Below are 14,314 nucleotides of genomic sequence, written 5' to 3' on the forward strand. Positions count from 1 at the left end.
CAAGGAAAATGGCAAGAAAGAATATTTTGAATGGTTTTAGAGGAACATATTAAAGTAAATTTGTGTACTAGAACAGAGAAATTGGTCAATAAGAGATCGATAAAAAAAATTGCTTTCCAAGTCAAAAACTGGCCGCGTCGCACAAATGCCGAATGAATCCGGTTGGTGCGGGGCACCTGAGACACACTTCTCAGGTGTCGGTGGTAAAAGTAGGACATAGAAGATAAGGAACAACTGAGTCATGAGTGAATTTGGATTTAATATTAAGACAAGTATGAAGGAAGTGTGATGTGCCGGTTGAGAGATATTTGAGTGGAACTATACAATAATTTCAAAGGAAGAGAAAGCCATTAATGATTGGGGTGGAACATTACGGGCTCGTATATTGCTCGTTTAGTTCAGTTTAATGGGCACTGTTATACTCGTATGACCCATTCGTAAAGATTACACGCCAAATAAGAGGTAGATAAAAATAATCATAAAAGTTATGGAAAAGAGGGACAGTGGCCATTTTATATAAGATCAATTAGGGTTTAGAAAGGGTGACAATGGATTCACAGAATGAAGCTATTTCGTAAAAAATAACACAGAATATACCAACACAGTTCTGTTTACTCATTGAATTTGGAGAAGTTGTTCACCAGGCAAAATACATAAATGAGTTAATGTAGAATGCATTGGTGAGCTGGACGAATTGGCGATTTATTCGAAACATACGTATATGCACATAAGTGTGTCTCATACTGCGGAGGGAGAATCGGTTTGGAAGAGACACGCAGGGCAGTAAGAAAGGGTAGCTGGCTATCGGCATGCTTACCAACGCGCACGCGAAGGAAAGGTAAGAGAATCTTGGGAAGGGCTGTGCGGAGCAATGGTAGAAGACGACGAGCTGATGAAGACAGTTAGATTTGTGGATGATCAACCTATAGTTAAATAGACAAACAAGGGATTACGGTCATTCCTGAGGTCATTGTAGATTGAAAGAATATGATTATCAATTATGTACAAAAAGAAAACGAAACTAATCAGAGACTTAAAAAGAAACAGGAAAGCAAACTGAAGCATTTAAGTGTGAAGGTATAAGGAAGTAATTTAGACGGCAATACGCAGAGCATTGCTGAATTACATTAGGAGAAACATTACATTGGTTAAGGATAAATTTATTGAGGAGAGGGTTTATGAAAAAAAGTAAGGGCAAGGAGCTATGAGCTCAATTTCTGAAAAGTAACGACAAGTGAAACGACGCCTGGAACTTGGTCCTAGAGGAGGGAAGATCAATGAACTCTGCTGCTGAATCATTCTACTCATACCTTTCACGTGTTCCTTTTTACGGATGGTGACCTAACACCCCCCGCCACACGCCCTTGCGGCGACTTGCTGGGTATTATGCAGATGTGCTACATCTTACCCTGGGTAAACCATCACGATTATGTGTGGTAGGGGATGAAAGGTCATCAATCATTTAAGTGATTGTTTATTGATTATTTGTGGAATTGGGGAATAACGATTTCTCGAATATCATTTTTATTACTGTTGTGGTCTCAAATATTTTGAAAAATTACTCCATATACTGATGCAATCTATAGACCATTAGTCTTTACTTTTCACTGTGGTTTCACCTACCGATGAAATAAGGCGCTAGGATTATTCATTTCGTGTGAACGGAATAAATAAACTCGAATGATATGTAGTCTTCTAAATATTTGAGGCAGGCATGTGGTCTTCTTGCTTACAGCGTCTCTCGAACAAGGTCTTCCAACAATAACGTGATACCTCCTCTTCGTTTATGACGATTCTTCACGAAATAGGAGAAACTTCACTTTGTATCTCGTTTTATCCCGTAATTCAGCGAAAATCCCAAGTCCAGCGGAGGGTCTCAATTTTTATATTGCAGTTAGCTACCGGAAAGGTGACACCTTTGCCCGCAAATCTAGAGGTCACGGGTTCGACTATTTCCTGGGTGGGGTGTTCCCTCCACTTTTGGGAATTTGGGAGCTCGTGGCTGTTGAGTGGCGTTCATGATTCGAACGCGAATGGCCGCAACTGCCACCGTAACTCTTGATGGTTGCCGTCGATTGAAGAATGAATGATATCTACATCTACATAATGTCCCGCAAGCCGCCGCAAGGGATTGTGGCGGGGGGGTTTTAGGTCACCAGCCATGCCTGAACAATCCTAATCATGTCACCTCATAACAAATATTAGTTTGATCATGCACTCGAAAAAGGTTAATCGCGCGAAAGATACATGAAACAAGACTCAAAAACAGGATACGTATCGTTTCAATGCTGTTGCGGCATCTCCCGCAGTTGCTTTGGAATACGTATCGTTTATTCAAATCATGTGGTAGAACTTTAAAACGATGGGTCTATTAAAAAAAAATAACATGCAGGATATCGGCAAAATTTATAAACTGCCAATTCTAATTATCTCCTTCGTGAATGCAGTCATATATATTTTGATCTCTAATGGTACGAGAAAAAGACGACATTTCAAATCTATCCGTTCCACTATCTATCTCCCTGATTTTACGTACGTAATAATCTGATTTACCATAGTTAGTCGGGACCTGTAATAGGTCTTTAAAATTCTCAGATAAGTAACTTGCCTCAAATTTACGGAGTATATTTAACTTGTATTTAAACTTACAGTCAACTAGTGGCTTCCATTCTAATTCTTCCAATAGTGTCGTGACACTGCTACCTTGTTTATAAGAACTTTTCACGAAACAAGTTCCTCTATGCTGCACTCAATCTAGTACCAAAACTAAGACTACCACGTGAGGATCCCGTACAACCACAGCACACTTAAGGTGGAGCCTAAATAACTTGAAATAACATACACGTATATACGTAACTTAAATCGAGTAGAACTTTCCCCGACAGTATTTATCGTCCAAACGTCGGAACGGTGCGCTTGGCCAGTCGAGAGGGATTTTTTGCTCGGTGGAGGGCGAGTAGGAGCGAGAAAGGGGCGGGGGAGGAGATGAAGGGGCTGCCGTGAGCGTTCGTCGGCGACTCGGGCGTGCTAAGCCGGGGTCGCACCGGAGAGGGGCGGATCGGATCCGGGTAACGGGCCGGAGTGCGGACGGGAGGAGTGGGGCATGGGTTGGGGGGGGAGGACCATGGCTGGTAGGGGGTGGGGCGGGTGGGAGAGGGGTGGCCGAAGTGGTAGAGGGACAAACGGAGAGATGGAAGGGGGAGGGGAAGAAGATCAGAGGCAAGGAGAATTACCTCCTTCCCTCTCTTCGCTCGATTTCAATTCGTAGTAATCTTTGAATTGGATGAGGGCTAGAGAGGTCAACAAGTGTCCATTCACTCACTCTTTGGTCTGTGGAGGGGCAGACATCGAGCGTTGTGGAGCGCCATTGTCCCGGGTTCAAGGACCAGATTTCTACTCCCGAACTTTGCATTTCCGGGTCCGAGGCGTACCACCCGTTTCGCTCTGGTCCGGATGATCCAGGGTCCTTCTTGCGACTACGATAATCTCGCCGGTGAACTGTAACGGAGACCAGTTCCAAATTTACGCTTTCGACGCTGGGTTTTGGAAATATATATTTGGGTTATCTATACGTTTATTCATCCAATAAACGTAAAAAAATGATTTCCTGTTGGAATTTATTGATGATCGGTTGACACTATTCTCTCCGTTCAATCGTATTGATGCGTTGGGACTCGTAATTATTCACGTGTTCTTTTTCCCCAAGATTCTGCCGGTAATCAGTGAGATTTTGTTCTTATTTGACATTGCTCGCCGATTTTCGGATTTCCCTTCCTAGTGGGATATGAATCGCTTCGAGGTAAAGCGAGAATCGTAGGTCAACCCGCATAGTTTTACTAATCGTAGGTCACCCACATAAAACCCACTATGTCTCTTCCAACCGATAAGGATGAATGAAAATTTTTGCGAGGCATTAGATTTTGTCACGTAACATGGTCCGAATCACGTCCGAAAAGTAACGGAAAGGATAACGAAATATTTTACCTAAAATAAATAGATATTAGCATTACGGGAGCGTAAAATTCACATTACATGCATTGATAGACCTTTGTACTGTTGATACGATAGTAATATCAGTGTCCTTAGCTTTAGTTTATCATTTTCTGTCTGTTCATCGCTTTTATTATTTTCCTAATGACCCCGACCTTAGTGTAACTCCTTTTTCAATTCCCAGTGGCTTAATACAATTGTAATAATTTACACTCTGAAATAGGAAAGGCATTTTTTCTTGCTGCTAACCCCACCATGTTGACACAGAAAAGCATATTTTAAGAAAAATAATTTAAGAAGGGCAGGAGAGGACGTCAGATTCTTCTACCAATTTCCCACCCGCACAGGCAATGGATCGAAAACTTTCCGTGAGTTAAACTTTATACGAACTTTCTCCATGGGTACGAACGAAGGAAATACGGAATCGAGGAATGTACTGTTTTAATGAAAAAACTCGCCCTCAGAACTTTAACGGGATACACTTATATGTTTTGTGAAATCCTGGGACTGGTTTTGGTTATTTTCAGGGTGAGATTTGCGTGTCTAAGTTTTTTAGGAGGATAATTCAAAAGTATAGTCATGAGCCACATGAAAATGTGTGTGCAATTTTTTTAAATTGTCAGATGATGATACGCCGTATCGAAACCGGTCGCAAAAAAGTTATATTTTGTGGAATAGCAGAGTTTTACCTTTTCTACGGATCATGAAGGAGTTCCACCCAATCCACCATTGTTTAAAATTTGTATTAAGAGTGCATAGATTTGTTACTTTTTTTGCAAATAGCCACCCACCAGAAGTGGCCGTCCTGTCTTTTATCAACGGTACACAAAGTAGTCGAAAAAATACATTTAAATTGAGTTGGAATTTAGAGAACCATTTTAATAAAATTTGTACGAATCTCGGTTAAACGCCATCTTTTATTTTTCTCAATGAATATGAAGGAACGGAGATGATAGTGTTAGTATTGGGTTATTATACGAATAATTAGATGGCTTTCCTCATTATGCCTACCATTTGTTGTGTCATGCTCGATACAAAATTATTAAAACACTTCTTAATTGCGATTTTAGTGTTTTGTCGGACCTTTTGAATGTGATTACCATCGCTAAACCGCTTGTCGCTGACGACTCATTCATAGAGCGAATGAGGAACTCATTCCACCCCAGAAGAAGAGAGATTAAAAAAAAATATGAATTTATTCATGCACTCTAAGGGGAAAGAAACAATACTACGTAGAGTTTCCTTTCGCCTTGTAGAGGGGCTGGGTAAAATCTTTAAGAGATCTGATTGATGCAATAAGTTACCATTTCCATTTGCATTTAAATTATGCCAATTGCACATGCCTTATAACTAAGGAAAACAGCTTGGAGAATGTAATGCGTTCAAATATGCAAGAACTGGGATTAGTCGGGATTAAATGTAAAAAAATCACGCTTTTTAATTGATAATCTCTTCTTTCTTCGGAATGGTTCATCGCTTCAATGTACAAGTGTTCTAAGAACTCCTTCCTTCGTTGCATTCCCTGTGTCCAAAATGTAGCGCTTTTTCATACTTCGTCCGATTCACAATAGCCGTATAGTGCAATAGATATTGGTGCGATGGCATAAATTGTAACAACAAAAGGCGGCCACGGTGATAAAACTTCACATGTTCACTGTATTCCCTCAGTGCCGTAAGCAGGTTGGTCAATTCGAAATTTGGTGATATTTTGTGGCGATAATACTTTTTTCAAGTTCTACATTTTTACAAATGATGTCACGTTATCGGATTGGTGATATTCTCAGGCGATATTAAGTTTTTATTTCACATTAACGGCAGAAGTTTCGTAATTATGATGGACTGTTAGAAATAATAAGATAAAAATTGTCTTTTTTTCCGGAGAATGAAACGAAGTTGGCACCTCTTGTGCAATGGAATACTGAGGTATTTAGTTGTACCTTTCTTTGTTTTTTTCTCTTGAACAAAGATTTGGCAAATTCTCATCATTTATTCTTTCTAATTTCTCCGACTATTGCTATTGTTTCCAGCCACCCTTTCGTAGGAGAGCGATTTTGATTACAACTTTGCCGGGGTGATTTTGAAACCCAATTCCCTTCCAGCACTTTAACTACATGCTTGACAAAACGTTTGAATAGTTTCTTTCCCTTTCGTCTTTGCCAATTTTAGTGTCAAGTAAGTTGCGTAAAACATTTTTCCTCGTAGGAAGTGAGAGTCACATTTGGGAACAGCATTTGTCAGGATTTTATAACAATTCCTATGGAGGTCTTCATGTCCCAGCAAGTCCACAGCCTTCTCACGCGACGCTCGTCGCTTCCATCCCATAACTTTGAGCGGATCGTCGTTTCCGTGATCGTTTTTACTGTTCAGCGTTCTCAGCAAAATGTCGTAGTTCGTTGAGCTCCTCGCTCGCCCCTGCTCGCAACGTCCTCCCCGCGAGTGAGGGAGGCTGACACCGCTGCCCTGGATATCTCTCTAAGTCTCATCTTCAGGAGAGATCGTCTTCTGGAGAGAACGCAGCAGTAGGTAGGCGGTGGCATTCGGGGCGAGGGAACGAACGACCGAAATTGGGTCATTCGGGCCCATGGTAACTAAAATATAATGAAATGAGACTCCACGCCACTCGACGGTAAGCGAGATAACCAAGGGATTGCCATTATTGCTGACAGCATAACAGGTTCAATATGCGTGACACAAGGGACATAATAAAAGCAAAGTATTGAGATTCTCAGTAAGTGGGAAGACAAATTTAAGTATTAACCTTGATGGGCATTATTTACAGCCGGTGAAAAGGAAAAGGTCATGGTAGTAAGGACATAAATAGAATTCCAAGAAATCGCTGCAGTAACATTTCACGAAGTCATCCGCTGAATGTGAATTACAATACAACAATTTCAAAGTGTAAAAATCATTCACCTTGACCGGGATTCGAGCCCGGATGCCCCCAGCTGAATGGTTTAGCCAGTTAAGCTACCGAGGCGTCCTCGTCTCGTCCTTCAAGATTTTGGGGGCATTAAAGGAACAAGGTGTTGTGACGAAATTCCGTACATACAATGTCACAGGCATTCGTAGTCGTGCGCGATAAAAAAATCCATCATGAAATATGGGGAAATTTTCCCAGGAAGTCGAAATAATGGAAATCAAGGAAAACATTGGTGCATATTGTTCTTTGGAGATTATCATTTTTTTGGTTCCAAAACCCGGTCTTTTAGGGAAGTTGATGAAAGTATGAAAGGGATTTTTGAGATGTGAGAATGGGGAAGGGGTGTGCCAGAACCTGTACGGGGAAGAAAATAAATATGAAGTGTTAGATGTGGCAGAGGATTCATTAAGTTGTTTGAGAAACTGTGGGGAAGGGCGAAGAGTTGAATATGTTGGTAGGTAGAGAGGTGTTGAAGTATTTGATAGAATGGAGAATATACTTGTATCACGAGAGCGGGAGAGAGAGGGTGGAAAATAACATGCAGTTCGGATTTATGCGGTTACCGGAAAACAGTATGTGAACAATACCTTTTCGGCACACGATCAACTATGGCATGAGCTCCTGGTTTCTTAACGGAATAATATAAATTGAAATTTTATTGAAACTTAGAAATTATCAATGGTATTACATTTAGGTTGTTATGGCCACAATTTCAGCATGGAATTTGTTTCAGACGCACGGAATTGGGTACACGACCATGAAATAATTCAGTTCTGAAGACCATAAGGACAGATAGAAGAAGCGGAAGAGATTTGTGATATTTCCCCGAAAGGCGTTGAGTTGCATGAAAAAGAATCTAAAAAAAAGATGACGGCGAATTCACTTTAATCCAAGCTATTGATTGAAATTGAAATCACAAGCAGCGCTTCTATACCCCGTGGATCATAGGGCTCCCCACGTGAGCAAAGAAATAAGTGATTTGTTTTCGCAGACAATTCTGAATGCTCACCATTGGATGACACACCAGAGGTGAACAGTCGGTGGCAAGGACTACCATTGCCAAAATTTGGACAGGAGACCTTATGGAAAATTTTCAGTATTAGGTATTATGGAAAATATTATTATCATTATTGGTGTTCTACCGGTTAATTGTAGATGGCATGGATGGACAAAGCCTATGCCAATGTACAAAAACACATTTACTTGCCTCTCCAAACAAAAATCAAAACCTGACATTGGACACTAAAGTAAGTTCCTTTTCAATTTTGCATACTTTCTTCCTCCTTCATTCCGTTCAATATGGCTATCCTATTCCTTCCTGTCTCGCTTACCTAACGTTCTCCCCTCTTTCACAGTCTTGAACATCCCAATGCAATAAAAACGCTCTGAATTGCATACATCTTTCCTGCCTCCTTTTGATTACGCCCAACAATCCTGTCGTCTCCTTCACCATACCCTGAATTTACTCGTTTGTTATTCTTTAAGTCAACTTTACTTTTCCATCTTCCTTCACACCCACATTTTAAAAGCCTCAAATCTACACCTATCATCCTGCTTCAATGATTACCTTTCCGCTACAAAACTATGCTCCATATTAGCGTTTTGAGAAGCCTTTTCTAAACATCCTTACTCAACATCCCTGTCATTCATTCCCTACGCCTTGTGAAAGCTATGGAAAGCATTCAATCCAAAATGGCTATGGATGAATATTAAAACCTTCCGAGTCGCAAAGGAAAAGGGGTATTATCTTAAAATATTTCGCTCTCATACAGTTAACATGTTTCGGTTTCAAATCGGAAAGAAAGTAAAAGTATCAAGGGAGAAATGCATCCATCACTGATTTCACTTGTATCTCCGTGAAATCTGCTTTAAGAAATATTTTCCGAATAAATTTATTTTGTACTTTCTCCTCCAAGTTTCACTTGCCTTCTTTGGACACAGTGCATGGAAAAAAAAGACTCATTTTTCAAAACCATGCGTTATCAGTTCAAGTGACAAAAAATGCGTCCAGTATTTGCTAAGTACGGAAATAAAAACCTCGCATTGAAGTCACAAGCTCTGACAGTTGGCCGTGGAGATGATTAAGAGCTTTTTCAATGAATTCGCACTTTGACTCAGACTAACACAGGAGATAGTAGTGCTTTATTGCCCCGTGGAACACTAGCGATTGGGGACTCCTCACGCGTGCAAATCAAAGAGCTTTGTTTTCTCGCACATTTGCAAGTGCGCGTGGATTTTCCTACAGAGCGAGAGTAGAAAATCTAAAAGCCAGAGATCGCCGTTCCCTGGAGACTTGGTGAAACTAGAATAAGAAGAACGACTTGCCCCGTTAGTGGTCGCGACGTCTCCGACCGGTCGCTAGGGAGAATGAGTTGATATCGACAACCTCCTTCCGATATGCCGTATTTCAGGAAGGCAAGAGCATTCGTTGCCGTGCATCAGTAAAAGTCAGCGGCGGCTCTTGTCCGTAGATGAACATTCGTGGGGATAATAAGACCATTCGCCTCCGGCAGTAATGTCGTCGAGGTCAAACGATAAATGTTCGGCTTTCATGTCCGTGGGTTTTATCACATCCGCAGGAAATGACTAAAAGAAATTAAATGGTCTAGTTCCCCGATTAAGGTAAGAGGTTTTGGCAAGGACAGAGACGAGTGTGAGTTGGTTGCTGTGGCTCTCCTTTCTGCGATGACCCGTGGAAAAAAAGAGGGGGCTCAAATCTCAGAATGTTCAATGAGCTTTCCGTCTCGGTGACGTTCAAATCCTTCAAACATCATCGACAAGTCATGTGGGTTAGTTTTGTGGACGCCGTCGGAGGAAAAGGCGCACACGGGACGAATTTTGTTATTACGTGTCGGTTGGATAAGATCGCATCAATGATTGAGATAGGCGTTGATGGCATAGGCGTTCTCTTTAATGGTTTAGAACTTTTCGAGAAAATTATTGTTGCGCTATCGTTTCTTTCTACCGTAAGCACGTCAAAGCCACTAATAATTTAAATTATCGCCTCTATTCCATTGGAATGAAAAATTTGTTGTGGGCCAAGCACCGATTTTGCAGTTATACGAAAAATAGATACGTAATAAGCGTTTTTTTGAAAATCGGGATTTTTCTTCTCGATCCTTTCGAAGACACAAATACTATTCCTCTTTTTTCACGTTATCGTTTCACAACTGTAGTTTCTCTTGCCCTTCGAGTAGGTCAAGGACCATTAAATCATTGCAAAAATGTAGAAAATGTTCTATGTGGATTATTTATTATAACTCTAAAAGGTTCATGCATTCGAATAAATTTTCAATTTATTTTAATTTGACTGGCAAAAAATAACTACCAAATATCTCTTTGGGCTCCTATATCTCGTGTCTTTGTTCCGAAACTTCGACGCAATGCGAAATTAAGTTATGTTGCCACATTCATTCGAAAATTGATCCTCCTACATGCTTTAATAACCAGGAACAGCATGCGTAAGACGTCGATCGTTTTTGCCTTGCCCTTGGTGGCTCACTCTTTCGTTCTCCTTAATTACCTCACTGACTTAGGAAAAAAAATGAAAACGAGATATTTTCTGTATTCGATTATAAACACTCTGCTACTCAAGCGTGAGTGTTTATGCATTACTGTGATATATACTGGTCTTCGAAAAAACTCAACTTATTTCAAACACGCGTTTTCTATTGAGAGATGTCATCACCTTGACTAGTATGATTATTTCATTGAATCAGAGAAAGATTCAAGCAAACACAACAGTGCTCTATTCGGGTAAAGGAATGAGACCGAGGGATCCATCCGTTGGAGCAGTTTCCAAAGAAATTTTCCGCATCAAATTGTATTTCCAGTGCTGCCGCCAAATGCCCTTAATGCGAAGGTATTTAAAACCGAATAAAATTGGTACGAGTATTACTCGCAATGAAAGTTGGGCTCTGCAGTGAAGAAGAAGTGGTCAGAAAAAATTGAGAACGGAGTAAGGCAAAAATCTCCTCGCACACCCGATACCTTCAATGGCTATGTCAGGGTGGCAACATTTGAAATCTAAGAACATTCTTCAGAAATACGTATTTACGGAGAAAAAATCAGTTCGTTGTTTTTCCTGAGGACTCATCGGTTATAGCAGAGGAAGAGCGAAATCTGTGGAAAACGCATGTTGATTTACCGAAGGAGATGAAAAAGAGCCACCTGAAGGTAATATTTTAGAAATGAAACCAAGATGTAGAACCTGTGGTGAGAAATCGGGCAGAAGTCAATACATTAAAACTCGAAAATCAAAAGTTAGAAGTGAAAGAGATTTATCGTTTGAGAAGGTGAATCAGCGACGATGGAAAAAAGCAAGACGGTCGCAATTAGTGGAATGGCCAATGCCATTCTAGTCCAGAGACAAGCTTATTGACAGCCGGCAAAGTAAGCTGAGAAGTCGGGAGGCCCTCAATAAAAACAAACATCTGGAGAGCGATTCTTTGTCGGATTGGAGGATGGACAATGACAGAATGGAGAGGTTTGGAATTGCTGGAAATATGGTACTACGAGAAATATGGTACTCTCGTACATCGGAGAGATGGAGATCAGATGGACGGATCAATAAACTAAAGAAGATGCGTATATTGGGAAGAGTGGGAGAGGAGAAAAATCTGATCAAAATTCAGAAGAAGGGGCGGGATAGCACATTTTGAGACGCACTTGCCTGAAAGTGGCGGCCATAGAGAGGGAAATAGAGTGAGAAGGACTACAGACGAAGTTCCCGGATTGGATACGTGGGACAAGCGAAGACGAACATCAAATGGGAAACATGTGTTCGCACGAAGGGATTAGCTGATCAAAATGGGCGAGTGGTCCAAAAAAATTTGGTATTTGCGACCAGTAATGATTATGATAAATTTAAAATTTGTGCTGCCTACAGACGGTGGCTTACGTTTATGAACTAAGTGGATGGAACCAATATTTTGCAAAGCTTTCTTTCACTTTTAACCAGATTAGAATTTGTCATTCAAAACGATTCATCCTTTGCCAATTTCTGACGACGCTTTTGCTTTCACTTCGGCGAATAAAGTCTCTTAAATGTGATTGCCATTCACCGTGAGACTCAACTCTTTTCATATCTCGATGAAATTATTGTGATTGCATGGGAAGACTTCTATTTTTTGCTCTATCTTCATTCATAATCAATTTTATATTTATAGATGCACCCCTGAATATCTTTTGAATAACCTATTATATTATGTTATAACTCATTGACTTCTAAGGTGCATTAAAAATGTTGGTGAATTATCATTATGGCATTACAGTTTCGTGAATATTGTCCAAAAAGTCAGGCCCAAAGATAAGGAGATAAAGCTTCCTGCACTTTACATGAACCATCACAATTAGTTCCAAAAAGCCTCGTCAACCCATGAGAATCTTTGGAGCTTAGGGATAAATGAAATGTACCTAGGTCATGACCAATCCCAAATGCTTGGGTTTATCTGATGCAGCAGTTGACGAGGGTCTAGTTGTTGGAAAATCCCGTTTTGAATCTAAGTGGTGAGATATTCTGGTTAGCAGGACTTTGTGGCAAAAGAAATGTTGAAATGTTGTCACAGAGAGGAGAACTGAACATTTCAACTGGAAAGCGTGAATCTCACACGCCTTTGCGTCATTCGGGGTGAGTTCTATCCTCGCCCATCAAGACCAAAATTCGCGTTGCCCTTAGTGGACTGATAATATTTTCACTGTCCATCGAATACTGATGAGATTTATTCAAATTTGGGATATACATAGCTGCTTCCATTTACGCAACATCAGGAATTATAGCCATTGAAATATCAGGTGACGCCATCGCCCCATATTTTCACCCCCCCCCCACTCTTCGTTGCGATTTAAGCGTCCCGTTAGGATCAAATATATCTCAATAATAGAAAGCTTTTCTCTGACAGTTACGTGTAATCCAGATTAGAATGTTTAAGGTCATCGGCCTTTGTTACCTGCCCTCGCTGGGTGCATCATAATATGGTAACGGTTAGGGGGTTAACTGTACTCGCCAATTTTGGCACATTTTAACTAGCGTGCCGCAAGAGCTACCAAATCATAGAAGAATCATGAGGTCTGCTTTAACTATTCTAAACCATCTAGTTGGGCCTGAAGGGATATACTTGATTTCCAGCATTTTAACTTCGCTCGCATTCCAGCCCTGAGAGTGTGTACTTGCACAGTAAGCCATAGAGCTAGTGAGTTGCCAGTTTTAACATAGAACAGACCTTTTATTACTCTTCCCGACGAAGAAAAGGAGGAACTTTATGCATTGTGTAACTACCAGAAAGCAAATTTTGATTGTGTAAACATATTTTAATTATTATTCCACCTTACCCGCATTTGTTCGCATTAGTAATGCGTGTTGCCGTGCTCTTGTCAAAACATGTTTGAGAGGGAGAGAGAGTTATGTAAAAGAATATTATTTAGTAAAAGCAAAAAAATAGCAAATTGTTATATTTGACGAATTTCCATATATATTTCCATATATTTGAATTTTCCATACCACCATATCCCTACAAGCCCTCGTATTCCTTACTGTCTCATCACTAAATACCTTATCATGTATGTGCACTAGGTCTCATAATTTGTCACCTTATCATAATTACCACTTATCATTTCATCTCTAATGACCAAAACACTTGTCACATTGATAACGTTAATTTAGTGTTATTTTCATGGATATTTTAAGAATGGCTAAAATTTGCATGGATACGCATGCGGAGCTGCAGTTTAATCTGATATTGTGTAAATGCAGCAATCCTTTGTCGAAGCCCCTGAAGCAATGTGAACGATAATATAACATAGACAAAAATGCATTCACATTGAATCGAATTGGTATCTTCCGGTAAACACAGCTTGGAAATTGTAATTGTACATCAGTGCTTGCCAACAACTTGGAGGGCGTTTCCTTTTTTTCTAAGTAGCGGTGCCTTTTCCTTTTGAAATAATCGTGAAATATCACCATTTATTCAAGAAGTAACCCACGCACACAATAGATTTTCGGGGATCGATCAGTAGTCTCTATTAGGATTTCAGAGGATCATGGAAACATTGAGCACTTTGTATAGTCCCCCCATAGATACCCACTGCCATTATCTCCCGCTCCGAAGTTACAACATCATCAGATCTCGAAAGCGTTCTATTCCCTCGACGATGTTAAATCTTCTTGGTTCATATGCCCATAAGGGAATATTTAGTGAGCTTTTTCTCTGTTCATTAACCCTTGGTTAATTGGATAATCACAAACAGCGCTTATTTCTATTATTTCATCCTCCATTCCCGACCATACTGCTTCCATTAACGTTCAGAATTCTCTATCGCGACCCGGAATATTTCAAATGAGTTTCATGATTCTCATATCAGCGTCTTCCATGGAATCTTTCATCGAGTATTAGTAGTTTTTATGGG

Source organism: Hetaerina americana, unplaced genomic scaffold (genome assembly GCF_022747635.1).
Source record: "Hetaerina americana unplaced genomic scaffold, ioHetAmer1.1.p SCAF_10, whole genome shotgun sequence".
Lineage (NCBI taxonomy): Eukaryota > Metazoa > Arthropoda > Insecta > Odonata > Calopterygidae > Hetaerina > Hetaerina americana.